This window comes from Sus scrofa, chromosome 11 (assembly GCF_054392235.1).
Source record: "Sus scrofa isolate SSC_HxYL_T2T_F1_AM1 chromosome 11, Sscrofa_HxYL_maternal_Yorkshire_Landrace_v2.0, whole genome shotgun sequence".
NCBI classification, from domain to species: Eukaryota; Metazoa; Chordata; class Mammalia; order Artiodactyla; family Suidae; genus Sus; species Sus scrofa.
The window spans coordinates 53,098,140-53,120,779 of record NC_139393.1 but is presented as its reverse complement, the minus strand read 5'-3'; the positions used below and the strand labels follow the sequence as shown (position 1 = coordinate 53,120,779).

Sequence of the window (22,640 nt, the reverse complement as noted above, 5' to 3'; positions counted from 1 at the left end):
ACTATCAGGGTCAGAGACCATGTATCTAGTAGTTCTGACAAATCCAAATTTCAGCAATTCATGGAACATCTGTTTTGCTTCGGTCTGGGTTATCTTTTTTTTTTTTTTTTTTTCCTCTGATGCTAAAATAGGGTCATTACCTTTAACTACTTGACAAACATAATTATGAAATAAGTGTTTGGAAAAAGAGAGGTACAGGCACATGATTAGAGCAAATTATTATAATTAACTCAACCCCTATGCAAAACAATGATATTTTTCAAATAGGTAAAATTTAGCTCTCTTACTGAGAGCCTCTAGCTTCTGTACCCCTTTCTCTTCTTTTTCTTTAAGTCCCAACACTCATCTGCCTCATTTGTTGATGTGTGTAGACTAATGATCAACTTCCTTCAGACTAAAGTGTAGATGAGTAAGAATCTCAGAAAGAGGGTCCCACTCAGAGGTTAAATGTCTCTTTAACCAGGAACATGCCTTCAACCAAAAGAAGGAAGATCTAGATATGACAGTTCTGGGAAGAGTGAAGTGGAGTGAAGTAGAGGATGGGGAAGCAGATGAAGACATGAAGGAAATGGACCTGTTTTTTTTCTCAGTGTCTGTTTTTGCAGGATTGGTAAATGCATATGCCTGTTTAACTCACACCCGTATCTGAGTATTCCACCTTCTCTGATCTTGATTATACCTCTCAGAGGGGAAAAAAAAAGCCGCATAAATTTGTAGCGTTAGTAGCTTTTGGCTTCGCTTAGCATCCATTCCTAGTATTGGCACCTGTTAAAGGGTAGCCTCTTTACATGGTTCCGTGTCCTGTCGGTGTTGATTACATTTAAGCTAATCAAAACATGGTCTTCCTCCCCCTGCTTTTATTATGTTGCTTGTGTGAAGTCTCCTTCTTCTTAGAGGAAAATGATTTGTGAATTCTGGAAATGGAGAGTCGTATCTTTATTACGCTTTCACTTGGGTGCTCTTTGAAAGAAGACAAGGTCGCAATTTGGATATCCTGTTGTTTTCTTCTGACTATTGCTGGCTCAGACATCATGGTTCTTAATTTAGAAAGCTGCAGCTGATGATCAAAGAAGGGTCAGAAATCTTGGATGTTTTTAGGTTTGGTGTTTTTTTTTTTTTTTTCATTTTTCTTATTTTAAAATTCTTGGTCTTTGTTTCTTGATCTCCTCATTTATGACTGCATTAATGTCTTTTAAATTACAGCAGAGACTAGCCCTAGAGATAAAGAAGAAAGAAAACAAAAGAACTCTTATTGACTGCCTACTTTCAGGCAGATTTTATGAAAACTCATATCGTTTTCATTTAGTTTGCCCTATGCTCCCGTTTTTATTGCACAAATAAAGAAACAGAGTTTCCACTTTGGTACAGTGGGTTAAGAATCCAACTGCAGTTGCTCGGGTCATGGTGCAGAGGAGTGGCTTCAATCCTGGGTCTACGCAGTGGGCTAAAGGATCCGGCATTGCCGCAGGTGCACCTGGGGTTCATTCTCTGGTGGGGAGCTTCCATATGCCGTGGGTGTGGCCATAAAAAGCAAAAGAAACAGAAGCCCACAGATGTTTACTGTATCCTCGGAGGTCCTACCGTTGGTGATGTACAAAGCCTATTTTGAAATCCAAGTTTGTCTGACTGTAAACCAGTCAGAAGGAAACTCCTGTTTTTATGTCATGCCTTTAAAATCTCTTAAACCATAACAGTCTAAAATTAGCAGTGTTTTTTTTTTGAGCTTTGAATCCCAATAAGAATGTAACTTTTGGAGTTCCCATTGTGGCCCAGTGGTAATGAACCAGATTAATATCCATGAGGATGCGGGTTTAATCCCTGGCCTCACTCAGTGGGTTAAGGATCTGGCATTGCTGTGAGCTGTGGAGTAGGTCACAGATGCAGCTGGGATCCCACCTAGCTGGGCTGTGGTGTAGGCTGGCAACTGCAGCTCTTATTCAGCCCCTAGCCTGGGAACTTCCATAGGCTGTGGGTGTGGCCCTAAAAAGACCCCCACCCCCCCAAAAAAAAGAAGCTATAGGGAGTTCCCATTGTGGCTTAGCGGGTTAAAGACCTGACATCATGTCTGTCAGTATACGGGTTCCATCCCTGGCCTCCCTTAGTGGGTTAAGGATCTGGAGGTGCAGCTTGGATCCCACGTTGCTTTGGCTGTGGCATAGGCTGGTAGCTGCTGCTCCAATTCTACCCCTAGCCTGGAAACTTCCATATGCAGCAGGTGTAGCCAAGAAAAGGATAAAAAGAAGCTACATTTTTTATTTAACAAGCCTAATGTGTTTGAAACCTTCAAATCCCCACTTCACGTCTTACCAAAGAAATAGCTTTGATTCGAATCTTACATGGATGTCTAGCTCTCTGATGGACTAATGATAGACAGCATGGCTGATGGGTTGCTGCGCTCGGGTAAATTTGAGGGGTATTTGCTCTTTGGCCAGGGAGATAAACACTTTATGTTGTTCCCCTCCTAAGTGAGGTTAGAAAAAGCTCCTGGTTTTGTTAATGAACACAGGTAAAGTCTAAAGGGTATGCTTAGCTTTCGTCAGCCCACCATTCTTGCACGACTAACACAAAAGTTAAAGATAATGATCACTGAGTAACTCAGTCCCTGGGTATTTAATAGCAAGATGGAGACTGTTTACCCTCATGCATAGTCCCTTTTATCTGCTTGGATGGGACAACGTTGGTCCCTCTTTCAATTAAGAAAAGTGTGATCAGTTTTTGATAATCGTTTGATATTTGACCTGTTTTGTGAATTAGCAAATTAAGTCATGTCTTCATTCAGTGAATAATTTAATACATTTATTCAACCCTGTGTTTCATGCTGGGGATACAGGATGACTAGTTCAGAGTACCTTACACCAAGGAGCTAGAATCAAGATACATGAGATGAATTCAAGCACAATGGGATAAAAGCATGAAGGAAAGGCAGGGAAAAAGCACATAAGTTGGTCTGGAATAGATGAGAGTGTTGATGTGTGTAGGGTGTTTGGTTCGTAGTGATCGGTGTGAAGAAAGTGTGGCAGAGAGCTAGGAGATGAAGCTACTTGGGAGGTGGGTAGGAACTTGGTTGTGAAAGATGAATTTATTCTGTAGACAGTGGGGAGGCATCAATAGTTTTTAGATGGGAATGGCATCAACAACTTTGTGCTTTACAGGTGTCAGTCTTAAGGAAGCTGGGTATGGTCGTGCAGGTTGAACACTGCACATCCCAAAGCTTGCCATTTACAGTAAAGTCTATATGGGGATACAGAACAGCAGCGCCTAGCTGCATGCAGCTTCCATGGTTAGACCCAAATATATATTGATGTGGTATAAAGATATATTGATACATAGGAAAGCACCCATTGTTCTCAGTGGTAACGAACTAGACTAGTGTCCATGAGGATGAGGGTTCGATTCCTGCCCTCACTCAGTGGGTTAAGGATCCTGTGTGGCTGTGAGCTGTGGTATAGGTCGCAGACGTAGATCTGGCATTGCTGTGGCTGTGGCATAGGCTGGCAGCTGCAGCTCTGATATGACCCCTAGCCTGGGAACTTGAACTTCCATATGCCATGAGTGTGGCTCTAAACAATATATATATAGATAGATAGATAAATAGATAGAAAGAAAGATAAAGAACTTTATACATAAACATCTTTATATGTATACATATACATCTCTTTCCATATATGTGTATAAATATAAATGTATATACATATGAATACTCTTGTGTCCATACATATAAGACTTTCCAGTATATTGGCTACTCAGAGGGCAGATAGCATGTCCTAGTCCTCCTTGTATCTCCAGAGCTGCTCGCACAGCACCTGACTAGGTACTTTTTTAAATACTAGAACAGCATTGAATAGAATAGACAAAATCACTGATTTCCTGGTGCTTATGTTCTAGTGGAGGGGGTAGGAGGAAACAGACCATAAGCATATAATACCTCTGAAGAAAGTAAGTGCTGTGGAGGGAAGGGAAGCAGGACTTGGGTGCTGGGAAGTGTGGAGGTGGTAGGCAGTTCACATAAGGCATTTAAAGACGTCTCTGAGAGATTATATGTTTGGAGAGACCTAAAGAGGCATGAATGAGGTCAAGTCACAAGGATACCTAAAGGAACTGCACTCCAGGCAGAGGGAATCACAGATTCCTCTAAGGGAGGAATATTCTGGAATGTATAAACTCACTGACCACTAGAGATTGTTAATGAGAATTCCTTAATTTTACAGAAGAAACCAAGCTCCATAAATGCCAACTAGTTATTCTAACATCCATCCCATCCCTAGGGAGAGGGAGTCAGGACTAAATCTCTTCATCCACTCAGGCTCTTCCTTCGAGGCTCTGAGGAAAGTCATCTTTTTCTAAGGGAAACTGCAGTTATTTAACCAAAACAAAAATCAGTGAACACACACAAACAAAAAGTAAATACAAAACAACTTTTTTTTTTTTAAATTTCAAAATGTGTGTTTCCTTTGTACATACTTCTTTTTGGTCTGGGTTCTTGAAATCTAATTTTGTATCCCTTGATAAGTCAAAAGTATTTATTATCCTAGAAAGGTTTTTTTTTTTTTTAATGTACATTATCACTAATGGTTCCATTAGTACTTTTTCCCTGAAAATCATGCAACTGTAGTGTAAGTGAGAGCTTATCCTCAGAATTTTTTGTGCATGAATCTTTTTGGTGATTAAAAAGTCATATAAAATAAAAGTTTCCGTCTATGAAAACTACTAAACAGATGTTGCGGTTTTAAGAGTGATTTATGTCTCATCTCTGTGGTAGGCATTTTATAGTCTATGTATAATGCTGCACGGTGGGTTTGACCTCCCCCCAACCCCAACTGAACTGAACATCTTCTTTTGATATACTATGGATATAAACAGATTATTTGTTTGGCTCTCCTAACCACTTGGAAATTGTTAACTGAATGTTGATTTATTTTTTAAACTGCCATGCCTCATTCTAATGGGAATTAATTACTCCTTGGTGATCAATTTCAAAATAAATAGGAATCAAACTTTTTAAAGGCAAACCTCTTATTTTTTATTTTTTAATTAGGGAATTCCAAAGTTACATCATAGATAGAATGGATGAGCTACTTTGAGAGTGGCTGTGTATTTTTGCTAGTTTTATATATTTTTTAAAAAATTTAGTGCTAGTAATTACTGAGATGACTCACAATTTAACATCTAGTAATATTTCATGTGACCGTACAGCATACACAAAACTGATTTCAAGTATTAACTGCCACTTGCTTGACGTACCTCCCCATGTGAGATCTTCGTGTAGCTTTTTTCTTGCTTTGTGTCCTACCAAAAATCGCATTGTAAATTCATGTATACCATTTATATTTCTCGTGCATATATTCGTAATGAGTGTGACTAGGGAGTATAGGTAGTCATTTCTCATGCATTTTTGATGTGTGTTGACACAGATACTCAGTGATGATGTTGAAATATTAATAAGTTTCTCTACAAGTTCCCAGAACTATTCATCATTCTTTCATTTAATAATATAGTTGGAGAGAGTACACAAGATAGAAAACCACACTGTAATATATTTGGAATTAACTCCATTCACCAGGATATAATCTCTTCCATTTTCAGTCGAATGTTCTAGACACTCTCTCCTCTTATTACTCCTCATGAGTTATAGCCATTGTACCATAATTTTCCTTCACTTTATAGCACTCTCTGACACTTGAAACTCATTGAATACATTTACTTACATGCATCAAATGAAAGTAGGAAATTGAAGGGTATGCTTTCATGGAGAATCTGCTGCTGTATAGAAAAAGATGACATTGAAAAAGATAGCTTGGAAGAGTGAATCTTAGGTTGACGTTTTACCATGTTAATTGTGCCATCTATTTCTACAATCACAAAGTTGAGGGTCTCCACCCAATTGAAATCTCGTCCATCACACATTATGGCTTATTCTAAAAATTAAAGCCCCAACCATGTGCAATTAGTGTAGTAAAAATGCCATCAAGTTTTGATACTATTTCTGGTTAATCTTCTGAAAAATTATTCACATGGGGGAAAGAATTCCAAACTTTAAATTATAAAATAAAATTGATTCCGTCAATTAATTCTGTCGAAGTATAGTTTAAAAGTTATCTGATAAATCGTGAGTGTTATGTCTACTGATGGAAAAGAAAATCTACTATATAAAAACTGAAGTTTTGAATTCATTTACAAGTAATTATATATTCTTAGCTAAAATGATCATTCTCTCAACCTAATGTTTAATATTAGACTGAGACAAATAATATTTCTAGGTACAATTTTGCATCATTTTTGATCATTTGAATTCAGTTTTATCTATTTATCTTCCTATCTACATATCCTTTCAAGTACTGATTAATGTTACTTTTGGTTGCAAATAACAATAAACCTTGCTAGAGAACTTAAACATGGAGTTATTTTTCTGGTTAAACAAGAAGACTGGAGTAAGCAAGACAGGTTGGTAGAGCATCCTCTGGTTTCTTTTCCTGTTTTGTTGTCCTTCAGTTGTTGGCTTGCTTTTCTGTGTCTCTGTGATATCTGTTGCCTCTCCAGATATCCTGCACTTGTAATTGTCAGAGGAGAAGTAAAAGCAAAGCGAACAAGCCAGAGGAATATACCAATCTACTCTGTGACTTAAAAAGCTTTCCCAAGAGACCCACCGTATGACTTCTGCTTATATATCTCATTGGCCAAAACTGGTTTAGATGTTTCTAATTGGAGTATGGCTAAGGAAAAGCAAAATGCGAACAAGACTTATTCATTTAACCAGTAATGTCTGCCACCAAACTTAAAGTTTAATTTAATACTTAAGAAAAATATGGCACCACCCCAAATTCAATATGAAGGTTCTTTTTTCTATTATTGTCACTATAATGTTTTGTAAACCCATCATCCCAAAACTCAGTGGCACACTACCTTAAAACATTTACTTCTCTCTCATGCATCATCCAGTCATTTGGAGCAGCTCTGCAGGTTGTTGGAGCAGCACTGTTCACTCACTTTTCTAAACCCAAAGGACAATCCAGGGCATGTTTGTCTCACAGCGGTAGCTAGAGCACAAGAGGGCAAGCCATATCATGAAAACAAATTTTAAGCCTCCGTGCAAGTCATTCAACTGCCAGCGTCCCATTGGCCAAAGCAAGTCACATGACCAAACCCAGCATCAGTGGGATGGGCAAATACATGCCCTTCCTGGAGATTCAAAGCTTTAGGAGAGTGATGACTAATGTATTGATCTTGGGGGTGGGGGTGAAATGGCTGTTGTTTACAGAAGCAGTTGGAATTAATTTATGTGGATTTGAAATTTCATTTTCTTTCTTTTTTTTTTCCTTTTAAGGGCCACACCTGTGACATGTGAAAGTTTCCAGGCTAGGGGTGGAATCACAGCTGTAGCTGCCATCCTATACCACAGCCACAGCAACATGGGACTTGAGCTGCATCTGCCACCTGCACCACAGGTCACGGCAACACCGGATCCTTGAGCCACTGAACGAAGTCAGGCATCAAACCTGAATCCTCATGGATCCTAGTCAGGTTCATTACTGTTGAGCCATGACGGGAGCTCCTGAAATGCTGTTTTCTAAGTTTAGGAAATTTTAGTCATGTTTTCATGAAATTTCTAGATGGCCCTTGTGGATCTCATAAATTGTTCTTTCTGTACCTACTTAGTGATGTATTTTTAAAAAATCAATAATTACAAGTACATTTTTAAATTTTTTCATCTTCTGCCTTTTTCTAGGGCCACACCCATGGCATATGGAAGTTCCCAGGCTAGGGGTCAAGTCAGAGCTGTAGCCACTGGCCTACACCACAGCCACAGCAACTCAGGATCCGAGCTGAGTCTGCGACCTATACCACAGCTCATGGCAACGCCAGATCCTCAACCACTGAGCAAGGCCAGGGGTTGAACCCACAACCTCGTGGTTCCTAGTCAGAGTTATTAACCACTGAGTCACCATGGGAACTCTACAAGTACAATTTTTGAGTCTTGATGTGTGGATTTGATCATGTAAAAACTCTTACCCCAGGGTTTATCGTCTCACTTTTTTTTTTTTTTTTTTTTTTTTGCCAAGTGTAATAGAGTGGTGTTACAAAAGTGGTATAACAAAAATGTGGCACTTACCAAGAGGCTGATTCCAGCTGAATGAGCAAAATCTGTGAAATGGAATTATGTTCAATCTCTACACTCAAATTAACACTGATTAACCTTTTATGGTGCACAAAATGACAAAAAGTAACTCAGCTAACGTGGCTTTCCCCTTGATTTCTGAAATTAGATAGCTATGGGCTGTTATAGTGACAACATACAAAATGTAAAATCGAAGCTATTATACAAATAATTGGAGATAAAATCTTTGAGCTAAAATTTCATGACCTTTCAGAAGAAAAAAAAATGTGTTTTGGTCATCATTTCTACATCTATTCTCTGCTTTGTTCTGTATGTGTAATCATTATTCCAAATGAGAAAAAACATGGAATTGATTCTTGTAGTTTCCATTTTCTAAGGAAAATAATAAAACTCATTTTAAGTTGTACCTTTAGAAAAGCTTTTCCTATATATGATAATAAAATGCGAACAAGGAAATCAATTAGAAAAAAATAAATGGTGTTCTTATAACCAAGAGATTAGAGTATCTTGTTGTCAGCTTGTATTGAGTAGATTATTTTATGAAGTTAAAATATTAATTTTTCACTCTAGCTTTTTTCTCTTTATTTAATTATTCAGTGAATTTTATTACATTTACAATTGTACAATGATCATCACAACCCAGTTTTATAGCATTTCCATCCCAAACCCTCAGTGCATCTCCCCACCCTCCAACCTGCCTCATTTGGAAACCATAAGTTTTTCAAAGTCTGTGAGTCAGTATTTGTTATGCAAAGAAGTTCATTGTGTCCTTTTTTTATATTACACATGTCAGTGAAAACCTATGATGTTGGTGTCTCACTGTCTGACTGACTTCACTTAGCATGATAATTTCTAGGTCCATCCATGTTGCTGCAAAGGCTGTTATTTCTTTCCTTTTAATGGCTGAGTAATATTCCACATCTTCTTGATCCACTCCTCAGTCGATGGACATTTAGGTTGTTTCCATGTCTTGGCTATTGAAAATAGTGCTGCAATGAACATTAGAGTACATATATCTTTTCGAGACATGGTTTTCTCTTGATAGATGCCCAGGAGTGGGATTGCTGGATCAAATGGTGGTTCTATTTTTGGTTTTCTAGGAAATCGCCATACTGTTTTCCATAGTGGTTGCACCAATTTACATTCCTACCAACAGTATGATAGGGTTCCCTTTTCTCCACACCCTCTCCAGCATTTACCGTTTGTAGATTTTTTGATGATGGCCATTCTGGCTGGTGTAAGGTAGTACCTCATAGTGGTTTTGATTTGCATTTCTCTAATAATGAGTGATGTTGAACATCTTTTCATGTGTTTTTTTTGTCCATCTCTGTGTTTTCTTTGGAGAACAACCCCATCAAAAAATGGGCGGAAGATCTAAACAGTTCTCCACTCTAGCTTATTTATGAGGCTTATTATTCAAGTAAAGTCAATAGACAGTAAATGTTTTATGATGTGAGACTGTCCAGCAAAATTAGAAATTTTCAAGAAAACAAACAAAACAGTTGTTGAATTAACAGCTTACTAAAATCAGCAAGGTTTTTAAAAATATATTTATAGTCTTGGCTTTTTACATTTTTTACCCGAGCTTCCATATCAACAGCTACTTTGAAACAAATGCGGGATTTCACAGATCTTGTTGTGTATTTCTTTAAAAGAGCAAGATTATCCTAATGTTTTAAAAGGGACTGCATGGGAGAAAAGGGAACCCTCTTTCACTGTTGATAGGAATGTAAACTGGTGCAGCCACTATGGACAACACTATGGAGTTTCCTTAAAAGCTAAAAATCAACTTCTCATATGATCCAGCAATCCCACTCCTGGACACATGTCTGGGAAAAACCCTAATTGGAAAATATACCTGTACCCTAATGTTTACAGCAGTAGTATTCACAATAACCAAGGCTAGGAAACAACCTAAATGTCCATCGACAGATGAATGGTTAAAGAAGATGTGGTACATTTGCATAATGGAATGGTACTCAGCCATAAGGAATAAGGAAGTAATTCCATTTGCAGCAACACAGATGGACCTAAACTTTATCATACTGGGTGGAGAAAGTCAGAGAAAGGCAAATACCATGTGATATCACTTATATGTGGACTCTCAAACATGATACAGTTGAATGTATCTGCAACACAGAAACTATGCTCACAGACACAGAAAACAAACTTGTGGTTACCAGAGTGGAAAGGGGTAGGGGAGGGTTGTTAAGAGTTTCGGTTACAAGAAACAAACAAACAAAAAGAGTTAAACAGCAGAGAAAAGTTGCTTGTGCCTAAATATCTGATTCAGTTTCCATGAGTAAGTTCTGAGGTCCCGAGCTGATTATGGCTCTTGCTTGTCATAGAGAAGTATAAGGGCAGTAGAGTAAAAGTAACGGCTATCCCCTTAAAGTCTTGCAGACTAAATAAAATGGCCTCACTATAAAAAAAAATGCATGATAAATTATTAGTCATGAGAATGAGTAACAAGTTGGTCACATGCCCAAAAAACCAGGAAGACTATGTCGGAAGTTATTGAAGCAATTCAGACGTGAGCACCTCTGGGCTTGGGCCAGGGCTCCAGTTGTAGCTTTTGAACAGTAACAAAACCCCTAAGTGTTGTATTAAAAATGTAGTGCTTTATAAGTATCAGGTTTTTTTTATTATTATGTATCTCACAATGTCCCTTAATAGAACAGAAAGTGAATTATCTCATTTTATGGATGAGAAAAATAAGACTCAGGAAAGTTGGATACTTAGCAGGCATCATGGAACTAATAAAGAGTGATGCTAATGAGGCCTAACAGATACAATTTTCTACTACTTGTTAATGTTCCTTCCTGCATTCTGTCTTGAAGGAAAAGGATTGATGATCTATATTTTAAAGGAATAATTGTTAGTTTTGGTAATAACTAGGTTCTAAAGAATAAAATAAAGGCAGAAGAAATGGCCATGCCTTTGAACTGAATAATGTAATTGAGTGGAGTGGGCGGAGTTTGATGAAATGGCAAAACTTAAAATTGGAGCCATCCTGTTGGAATTTTGAGATCTAGAACTGGACTGATTAGAGAAAACTGGAAATGTAGAAAGATAGTCATTGGTCTAAGAATGACATTGAGGAGAAAAAAAACAAAAAAAACAAAAAAAGGAGTTCCCGTCACGGCTTAGTGGTTAACGAACCCAACTAGTATCCATGAGGACTCGAGTTCAATCCCTGGTCTTCTCAGTGGGTTAAGGATTCAGCATTAACATGAGCTGTGGTGTAGGTCACAGACTCAGTTCAGATCCCACATTGCTGTGGCTGTGGTGTAGACCGTCAGCTACAGCTCTGATTGGACCCCTAGCTTGGGAACCTCCATATGCCGAGGGTGCAGTCCTAAAAAGACAAAAAAAAAAAAAAAAAAAAAAAAAAAAAAGAGTGATATTGAGGTTTAAACACACTTATTTTAAAAATTCAGTTCAAAGGGTTTAATAATTGTATATGCATTTGTTCCTTTGTCCCTTGGTATCCATGGGGGTTGGTTTCAGGACCCTTGCAGACACCCAAATCCAATGAGACTCAAGTCCCTTATAAAAATGGCTTAGTATTGGTGTATAATCTATATAACCTCCTCCTTTATACTTACTTTAAATCATCTCTAGATTACTTACAATACTAATACAATGTAAATGTAATTTAAATATTTGTAAATACAGTGTAAACGTTATAGTTACCAGCTCCTGGTGAATTCAAATTTTGCTTTTTGGAACTTTTGGGAATTTTTATTTTTGTTTAGTATTTTCAATGCATGATTGGTTGAACCTACAAATGTGAAAGCCACGGATAGGGTGGGGGTGAGGTGGGGGTTGACTGTATGCGTACATCTGTAATGTAACCCAAATCAAGATATAGAACATTTTCATCACCCCAAAAGTTGCCTTCGTCCCCCTGGCGCCTCCAGTAAATTCACTGCCTCCTCCCAACCCCCAACTAACCACTTTCTGATGTCTGTCGTTATGGGTGAGTCCTAGACTGTCATTTATGTCATCATATACCATGTATTCTTTTGTTCTCAGTTGTCTTTCACTCGATGTGATGTTTTGAAGATTTTGCATATTGTTACATTGCTGGATAGTATTCCATTACATGGACATCTAGAATTTGTTTATTCTTTTACTTACTGATGAACGTTTGGGTTGTTTCCAGTTTGGGGTTGTTCCATTAAGGCTGTATGAACATTTTGTGCAACTCTTCTGCAGATAACATGTTTTCATTTCTCCTAGATAGCTACCTAGGAGAGGAATTGCTGGGTCAAGGGACCATATATGTTTACAAGAAACTACCCTGCCCTTTTCCAAAGTAGTTGTATCCTTTTACATTCCCACCAGCAGCGTGCAGCAGGAGTTCCAGTTACTCCTCATCTCTAACTACGTTTGGTGTTCATAGTGTTTTCTTTTTAGGGCATTCTCCTGATTGCTTCATCTTTAAAATAAAATCTATTCCCAGTGCAGAACCCGATGTCAGGGACCCAGTTTTGGAGGAGGACCTGCAATCAGGAGACAGATGAAGGGAGCAAAGTTAAAGGAATAGAGAGGTGGAGAGAAGCATCAACAATGCAGGGAAGAGTGATGCCCAGCCAGGTCCTATCTCTCTGAGGTTTCAGGAGAAGGAAAAAGGAGAAGTCTAATCAACTTAGCTAAACATGAACTAGAGACAGTACAGAGACAGTACAACTTACTGAGTTGCGAAAAGGACACAGAAGTCTGGATACAGCAGTTAGAGGAAGTAATCTCGAGTGCTGAAGGGGTAGGAGGCTATGATTCCAAGAAGCAAATGTAGACACGTGACCGTGAGGGAGATGCAAAGAATAAGATGACAGCCAGCGAAGTGATGCTCATTTGTAGAGACTAGAGGTGGACCAAGAGTGAAAAGAAAGCTTGGGAGAGTTATTCAAATAATATTTTGTTGGGGGGGGGGGTAAAAACTTTAACTATAACATGGTTTTATCCAAATATATAAAATAAACTTGATTATCTGATAATTATCCGGGTAAATCAACATAGGTAGCAATTAGGATTTTTTTTTTCCCCTTTTTATGGTCACACCTATAGCATATGGAAGTTTCCAGGCCAGGGATTGAATCAGAGCTGCGGTTGGGGCCTGTGTCACAGTCACAGCAACACCAGATCTGAGCCGCATCTGTGACCTACCTCGCAACTTGCAGCAACGCCGTATCCTTAACCCACTGAGTAAGGCCAGAGATGGAACCCACGTCCTCACAGAGACAGCGTTGGGTCTTTACCCCACTGAGCCACAGTGGGAACTCTACAATTAGGAATTTTTATCCATTCAAAATACACCTCCTAAAGACACGGTATATGCCTGAGCCGTTTGTATCTCCTCCTTTCCATTTTCATTCTCGGTACATCTTTGTCTTCTTATCCACTTGAACTTTGAAATTCTCCTGCCTTTGATCTCTTACCTTCACACATGAATAAGTATTTGTAAGCTTTAAACCCAAAATGTAGGTTGGGTCTTTGTTCATTCCAATGAGAAAATATGGAGCTTTTCTTTTAGTAATAGCCCTTCCACTTGCTAGCTCCACAGTACTTTACAACTCTCCAGCCTTCCCATTTCTTATTGATTAGAGATAGGGAGAAGCTCTTAGAAACTTTCCAGACTTCTGTGCTTGTAAAGTGCCCAGGAACTAGAGTTACCTCTTTATGTTGCCTAATTAAAATCATAAAGTCAAAATTGCAAATAAAACATTACTGATAAACATTGCTGATTCATCCAGATTCTCCTACCAGCTCTTTTGAATGACTGCATTGTTCTGCATAATAAGACAACAAGCATCAGAAGGGCAATGCTTCGTTCTTCTACCTCATTCAGTGCTTATTAAACACTTGCCATGTGTAAAGACATCATGCTTTGCTCTGTGGAGGAGACAAACAGAGAATGTCCTTTTTAGCATGCCCAGAGTGGTTTCATTTTTCTTCCGCCATAATCCCTACAGTATTTGTATTCAAAGAAAATTTCCAGTGAATTTAGTTCTTCCATGCATTGCAGTAATTTCTGTTAGCTTTCATGGAAGCTCACATTTCTTGAGCATCAAATATATGCCAGAAATCATCAGTCATTGAGGAAGGTCTGCATGGGTCAGGCAAACCCATCTTTATCACAGGGGGAAAAGAAAGATTCATGATAGTTTCAAATGTCTTCCAATTTAGAGGGAAAAAAGCATCAGTCCTCCCTTTTTAGCAAATCTGATCCTTGTTAAAACCCAGTATTTGTTGATTTTGAAACCAGTTAAAAGAGAGAGAGCAGAGCAGTAATAACTGGGCTCCCAGTGGAAGTTCGAAATTCAAAGATGCATATTAGGCGGTGTGGAGAACAGAGTCAGTAAGCAGTCTAATACATTTGCTAATCTAATGGTTTCTTAATTTTTTGGGCTAGTTTCAAAGCAGGTAAACCCTGCATGAGAAAATTTAAAGATTTCTTCATGATCCTTTAATACATGATATTTAATACAATACCCTTTAAAGAAAAATATAGGGAACTGAAGATGGTGCAAAGGTCAGAATGATACCCTGACAGCTTGGAAGAGTTAAAGTTCTTTGAAATTGCAAAGGGGAACGTGCAGGTGTTTTCAAAGTTACCTTTAAATACATTGAACATTATCAGATAGCAGAGTTAAACTGTTTCAACTGGGATATATATACAATGAGGACTCTGTATATATACATGTATTTTCTTTACTAAAAATATATTCATAGGTGTATATAATTACGTACTTGCATTCTTTTAAAAAATGCTATTCCAGGATATTGCAAAGATACACATTTTTAAAGGGGGCTTGAGTGGCTGCAGTGGATCTAGAACACGTCACCTCACCTCTATAGATCTTCCTTTTTTTCTAACCAGAAAACAAGGGGTTTGGACCGAATTATCTCTCAAGTCCCATTGAGATCTCTTAGGTCCTGAGTCAATGATTTATTAACATATTTAATGATAATAGATGATTTATAGAATAAAAAGTATCAAAAACTTTCTTTACATATGAAAAATATTAGTCATGAAAATAATGGTTGTTTAGGAAAGGCATCCTAATCAAAGAAATCCACTCACATCGTGTCCCCAGGCTTATTCTGCTCTTGTGGGTTAACAAAAGGAGTTTATAGTTCAAAAGTCTATGAACTATAAACTCATAGAGCGAACAGGTGAGCATCTGGTGTCAGAAAAGTTCCTTTGATGCTGCTTTTCAAGATGGTACCTATAGAATAAGAAATTTTAAATGTTTTAAGGTTCACTGTAATGAATTTCACTTCTTTTTAAAATTGCAATTATGACGTAATCACGTTAAAGAGGTGCCAACCAACTTTTTTTTATAAATTTAGAGCCTATCATTGCCTTAATTGGTACTGCCATTATTATCCTATTTTAGGGGCAAATTGCAAAACAGATCGATGCCATCTCTGTTCATACAGTTTCGGAATTCTATTTAAACAATTTCAACGTTAATTCTTGAGGTGGTGAATGCAAGAACTTGGCACAGTGCTTGTAATGTAGTAAAACCCCAATAAATGCTAGTTGTTGCTGCTTCCTGCTATGACTCTTTTTATTATATTTCGTTGGTTATAAAGGTTGTCACTTTGCACAGATTCTTTTGAAATTCATGTCTACAGATGTCCACTCACATAAACGTGCACAGCTGAGTACATTACTAAAGCACCCATGTGCCAGACTCAATTAAATGTCAGATGAGTCAGGCACATGTGTTTAACATGTGACTTCCCCATGGCCTAGCAGTCAGTGGCATCAAGGGAATCTTCATAGCATGTGTGGCCAAGATAATATATTAGAAATCATTTTGATTCTTATTTTCTAACTCTAAAAATAATGATAAACAATATACACTTTCATTTGATGTTTTTATTAACTGTTTTTTTGTTACTGTTTTTTGTTTTCTTCATGTTAGTTTATTAACTAACTTTAAAACATAAATTTTTCAGACTTCTGGGTCACTGTTTTATTATTAGGATACAACATGGACTTTTTTTTTTTTTTTGCCTTTTTTTTTTTTGGGCTGAACCCACAGCACATGGAAGCTTCCACGCTAGGGGTCGAATCAAAGCTACAGCTGCTGGCCTATGCCATAGCTCACATCAACACCAGATCTTTAACCCACTGAGTGAGGCCAGGGATCGAACCCACAACCTCATGGTTCCTAGTTGGATTCATTTTCGTTGTGCAGCAGTGGGAACTCCCACAACATGTACATTGTTATGTATGCAGATGGTTAAGTTTACAGGGATGAACACACTCTTATGACCTTCATATAGATCAAAATATAGAATATTTGGAATACCTCAGAAGATTCCTTATGGCCTTCCACCCAGTACAAATTTTTAATTATTTGTGTACTTCTCCACCCTGTGAAAATAGACATTCCATTAGAATATGGAAGAGGATTCTGAGATGACAAAATGGCCTGTTAAACATTCTAACTATGAATTGCAGTGGTTCCAGATTCTGTTATGTCTCTAATTGAAACGAAACTCAAGGTAATTTGGATGCTGCCATTGATCTTAGAAAAATCCTGGAGTTCCCGTCGTGGTGCAGTGGTTAACAAATCTGACTAGGAACCATGAGGTTGCGGGTTCGGTTCCTGCCCTTGCTCAGTGGGTTAACGATCCGGCATTGCCGTGAGCTGTGGTGTAGGTTGCAGATTTGGCTCGGATCCCGCGTTGCTGTGGCTTTGGCACGGTGGCTACAGCTCTGATTCGACCCCTAGCCTTGGAACCTCTATATGCTGTGGGAGTGGCCTTAGAAATGACAACAAGACAAAAAGAATTTCCATTCATAAAATAAATTTATTATAGCTACATATTGCTTTTATCTTTTTTGTGCTTTGAGATTCTGAGTTCAATTTCACTGTAAAAGGCTTCTTGTAGAACTAGCAGTTTTCATCTAAGATGTGGATACAAATTCATGGGTTTAGGACTCACGGTATACTGTCATCAGTTAAAAGAGTGGCGTTGCAGCTAACTGTCCGGAAATATCACTTAGCCTGCTGTCTGTCCCATAGCCATAATGAGCGACCTTCAAAATTTGGGCATATTTATGTCTATTTTCTTGCGTCTGTTTGACTGTGTATATAAATATGAGAATTACATGTCTATGAACATTGGGAGAAAAGGAATTAAAAACAGCTGATTTAGGTCAATGGCTTACCATATTTAGTGCCTATCAACTAAGACAGCATATTTGGGGGATATTTTTTGAGACTGCTCCAGCATGATCCGGTGAACTAGATTCCTGTTTTGATGACTCTTCTTTGGTCCACAAGGATCGTAATCCCAGAACTGTAGCCATGACATTTGATCTGACAAGACTGAATATTCTATTTCTTTCTTTGTTCCCATTTCAAAAGAAATTATGCCATAATTTATGTGAATAGATCTTGTATAGTGTAATTGAAAAACTAATGACCAGGCAAACAAATCAAGGTACAAGAAAAATAATGCAACAACACTTAGATAAAGCTAAGCAACTATTAATACTTAGATATGCAGAGCATGAGATTCTGCATAATAAATACAAGGAGGATGCTGCTGCCATCCACATGTATTTAAAGGCCACTTCTATAATAAGGCTTTATTCTAGGAGAATAGCCGCAAAGTATTGTCCTTAAAGAAGACAATGATTTTTTCTTGACCTGACAGCTTATTTAGAATGACAGACAGGTGATGTAGCAGGAAAAAAAAAATGTCAATTCAGTGAGGAAGTATGACAGATTGCATTGAAATTCTGCTATAGTGTTACTTATAGAAAAATACTCTTTTAACTGCATCATTAGATAGCAGTGTAATAATGATCTGTAGATTTCATTACATCTAAGTAGACACATATACACTTGCCTAACCCAATCTAGTAAACATCTCTACTCTGTCTTTATAAAAAGTGTGGGTTGCCAGAAAAGAAATGCATGACTTGGAGGACAGACTTGTGGTTGCCGGGGGGCGGGGGGGGGGGAAGGGATTGGGATGGATTGGGAGTTTGGGGTTAATAGATGCAAACTATTGCATTTGGAGATAAGCAGTGAGATCCTGCTGTATAGCACAGAGAACTATATCTAGTCACTTGATGGAGGAAAATGTGAGAAAAAGAACGTATATATATGTGTGTGTGTGTGTGTGACTGGGTCACTTTGCTGTACAATAGAAAATTGACAGAACACTGTAAACCAACTGTAATGGAAAATTTTAAAAAGTGTAGGTTGCGCATACCTACTCACTTCATCATATTTTGAGTCCATTTAATTTCCAGATGACTTTAAGGAAATAAAAGAAGTTCTAAGAAGCTTTTGTAGTGATCCCGAGAGGAATGCCGAAGAATTTTTTAAATAATTTATTTCTGGTGAATTTGAAATGCAGACCATGTTTTCCAAGGGGTGGTTCCCCTTTTCATCAACAATTTCAAGCTCAGAATAGAAAAATGTTCCTTTCACTCAATGTGTTAGTTTTATTCTTAGATGAATAGAAGGGATGTTCATGGAAGGAGTTCGGTTAGTGGGAGCCCAGGGCTATGAGTCATTCATTGGTCCTGAGTTTCAGTCCCCCCTCTGCTCCGCTGGCCCTGTTTGCAGGTTGCCCAGCCTTACCTCTTAGATTTGCAGTATGGAGATGAGGAGACCTCCCCTTCCTCTCCCATTAGACTGCAAAGAGGGAAACATCAGGATTAGCTGGAGAGTTCTTACAGCATCTTTGTAAAGTTGGTCCTCAATGCACTGAGACATCCCCTGAAAATTCTCTAAGGATGCTCTCTAAGCAATATTTGACCCTAGGACTATGCCCAACACTGCATGCAGTAGATAGGATGAGATAGAAAATTCTGTGTATCTCTATTAATTGGTTTTGAGTGCCACCCTAGAGAGTCTTGACTTTTATTGCTGCAGAGGAGTGTCAGCATGGGTCACTTCACAGAACACCTGATTTTTAGAAGGATTAACTCTTGTTCTAATCACTAAAGGGTGCAATTTTAAGAAAGAAATCACGAAACAAATACGTAACAAATGTATTGGCCAGAGATTCTGTAGATTATTTTCCATTGTAGGCTATTATAAGATATTGAGTGTAGTTCCCTGTGCTATATGGTAGGTCTTCATTGTTTATCTGTTTTATATATAGTAATGTGTGTATGTTAATCCCAAACTCCCTTGCCATCCCCTTTGATAACCATGGGTTTGTTTGCTATGTGTGTGTAGACTTAACTTTGTATTTATTTATTTTTATTTATTTTTTTAGGGCCGCACCCTTGGCATATGGAAGTTCCCAGGCTAGGGTTCGAATCAGAGCTACAGCTGCCGGCCTACACTACAGCCACAGCAACACCTGATTCAAGCCGCGTCTGCGACCTAAACCACAGCTCACTGCAACACCAGATCCTTAACGTACTGAGGGAGGCCAGGGATCAAACCCTTGTCCTCCTGGATACTAGTCAGGTTCATTTCCGCTGAGCCATAACAGGAACTCCCAATTTACTTTTTAAAACCTTAAATCATAATAATAATATGTTTACTGTTTGCTCTAGTATTTTAATGAAAAGAATTCCATGTAATACAGATTGAACAATTAATTAAAAGAAACATGAGGACTACTTGTAAAAGGCAGAAACCACGACATTTAAAAGCTATTTTTATAAGCCGCTATGGATAGCTGAAGTGTGTTTAGTTTATGAAGTAAAATCTGAAAGCAAGGTACCATTCTGTAAACAGTGAGTTGGAAAGAGGGAAAGAAAATAATGTGTCCTGAGCAGTGCTTATAAGCCAGGCACTCCGCATCCCTTTTCATCCCCACTACTGCATTAAAGTAGGTGTTAATATTCCCACGTAAGAGATGAAGGACCAAAAGTCCAGTGAATGTAGGTCACTTCCAGGTACCTTGTAGGTAAGCTCACAGGGAGTGTATTTTGGAACGAGGGTTCACCTTAGCTCTGTCTGACTCTGAAATCCTCCTTTCCATTACATTTGGAAAGAACAAGGGTGTTCTAAGTCCCTGTGTGGTCAGAATCCCACTCTTTGACCCTGGGCAAATTGTATGTTCTCATCCTCACCAGTGGGGGTGAGGTGCGAGTGGACCGCGGGGGTGTCCAAAATGCTTTCTGGCTGTGAATTCTGTCGAGGTGGTGGAAAATAAAAAACAGCGTATTTAGAATTAGTGCTCACTTCGGTCTGAATGGCACCATGGGGACACCCAGCATGTCCCAGAACCCCATAGGATGCTCCTTTACAGAATGCAGAGAGGGTAACTCCTCGTTTCAACGCAGCAGGCTCTTGCGAGGATTGATAGGACAGCAGTGTGGTACTCAAGCATCTAAGGCTCTTCCCAAATGGAGAGAATCACATGACCCCCCACTTGTAGCCCCACTTTTATGACCAAGGTGTGGAAATATCTGTAGAAAAACAAAAGCATGCAACCTTCCCTTTATAGGATGCAATATATGAAACCATTATGTGTTCTCAAAAGCGTTTATACTCTTTTAACTCACCAGCGGAAAATGAGACTGCATTCTCCATAAATTTGAGTTTTATTAATGACTCAAACTGTTAACACTTTGGAAAAAAATAGAACCTTAATAGCTTTCAGAAGTAGCAATTAACTATTTTGAAAAGTACACAAAGTGTGAAATTTTCTTTAGAAGAACCTCAGCACGTTGCAGAAATGACTGGTATAAAAGACATAAGGCAGGAAAACGAGTCAGTTTTCACTAGACTGACTTTTACTCATATCATAATTAGAAGAATGTGTAGGTGCATGTTTTACACTTTATAAGAAAATTATTAATTGCAGAGACTTTCCATTTGCCCAGATGTTTCCTTAATTTGAAAGTTAATAGGTAAAGTTGAAATGCTCTGAAACAAAAATGCAAAAAGACATGAAAATGCGAAATGCAAAAAGCAGTCTCATAGAAGGAACAAAATCTTTTGAAAAATAACTGGGAAGCAGGCACACAGACAAAGGGAACTGTCTGACCTGTTTGATACAAAGGTGGAAACTTGATTTCTGCATGCTCAGGCAGAGCTGTCCTTTCTAGATTTGCTCTTAGCAGCTACTGGGAACTATATTGTAGTACTGCACTGAAGGTTTGCCCCTAGAAGGAACCTGCTTTCAAATGCATTTGAAATGTGGATATATTTGTCATTTTCTATAGGCCATCCCTTTGCCTCTTCATTGATTTCCTGAATGACCAAAAGGATATGGAGAGAGGAACAAGAAGACCCTCATAAAGGGATGACAAATTTGGGTTAAACTAGCACTACCTGCTCACATTTCCTGCTGTAACTTCTAGATCAGTTGCTTTGAATCCCAAGGTTTGAAATAAGTTGTATGCGAGTTCTGTAAGGAAAGAAAAATCATCTGCATTTGCCAAATTCAATATGGTGATCATTTTACAAGAGGAAAAGTAGTGTAAAAACCAATAGATAAAGAAGATTATAAATTTGCATGTTAAACCTAAGTTAGATAGAACTCATCAAAGAGCATCTTTTCAGCAAGGAAACTTAACAAGAGAGGGATCTTTAACCCATTGAGCAAGGCCAGGGATCAAACTTGCATTCTCATGGATAATATTCGGGTTCATTACTGCTGGGCCACAACGGGAACTCCTAGACTCCTTCTTTAAGAAGTCAAAAAATAAGAGGCTGGAATGGTGCTGAGTGAGTCAACTTCTCCATATTCGCCTAGATGGTGCAAGTCTTAGGATGTCCCATGGAACAGCAGGAACAGAGATTGATGCATGATGTTCAGTGGATACAAATGTGCTAAGTATAAGTTAAGAACTGACTCATTTAGAGGAATCACAAGAGCATAGAAAATAAAGGTGCGGTGAGGGAGTTCAGAGTCAACTCACTAAGATTATTGGCTAGAAGTGGTAAGAAAGAAGAAATCAACCATCTTTACACAGTTCTGAGCTCTGGTAATTTGAAAAATACTCATTTTGCTAATAAAAACATAGGTGGAGAATTGGTAATGGAGAGAAGATAAATGTTGAGTTTGTATTAATAGTGAGATATCCAGATCTAGTCTTTACTAGTTGGAAATGCAAAATTAGAATTTGGGCAAGATTAGAGCTAAGAAGGTAACTGTAGGAGACACCAGCATGAGGTACCTTAATGAAGCTTATGGAAAGTAAGAAGAGAAGCAAGAGAGAAGGTGCAAAAGAAGGTGTTGGGGGTGTGTCAGAGGTTGTATGAGATGTGAATGCCAAGAGTACAAGTTTCTGTTGGTGGGAATGTAAATTGGTACAGCCACTGTGGAGAACAATACGGAGGTTTCTCAAAAACTGAAAACAGAACTATCATGTGGCTCAGGAATTCCACTCCTGGGTGTATATCCCAAAAAAAAAAAAAAATTAAAACAGTAATTCAAAGAGATATATGCACCCCGAAGTTCATAGCAGTATTATTTACAGTAGCCAAGATAAGGAAGCAACCTAAGTGTGTCCATCAACAGATGAATGGAGAAAGAAGATGTGGGTGTGTGTGGGTGTGTGTGTGTGTGTGGA

The 22,640-nt window shown here is 38.3% G+C and overlaps 1 protein-coding gene and 2 long non-coding RNA genes across 3 annotated transcripts in view; 1 reads left to right on the top strand and 2 right to left on the bottom strand.

Moving 5' to 3' along the window:
- KLF12 (KLF transcription factor 12) overlaps positions 1–22,640 on the top strand; it is a gene marked incomplete at its 5' end in the record, with an annotated part of 266,031 nt that overhangs the window by 142,593 nt on the left and 100,798 nt on the right.
- LOC146398624 (uncharacterized) overlaps positions 1–22,640 on the bottom strand; it is a 286,081-nt gene that overhangs the window by 253,207 nt on the left and 10,234 nt on the right. The window lies entirely within an intron of this gene.
- On the bottom strand, positions 7,289–11,243 carry LOC146398626 (uncharacterized). The gene is made up of 2 exons (XR_014819640.1): positions 9,929–11,243; positions 7,289–9,049 (listed from the first exon to the last, which is right to left on the bottom strand). It is a non-coding gene; the product is annotated as an uncharacterized LOC146398626 (long non-coding RNA).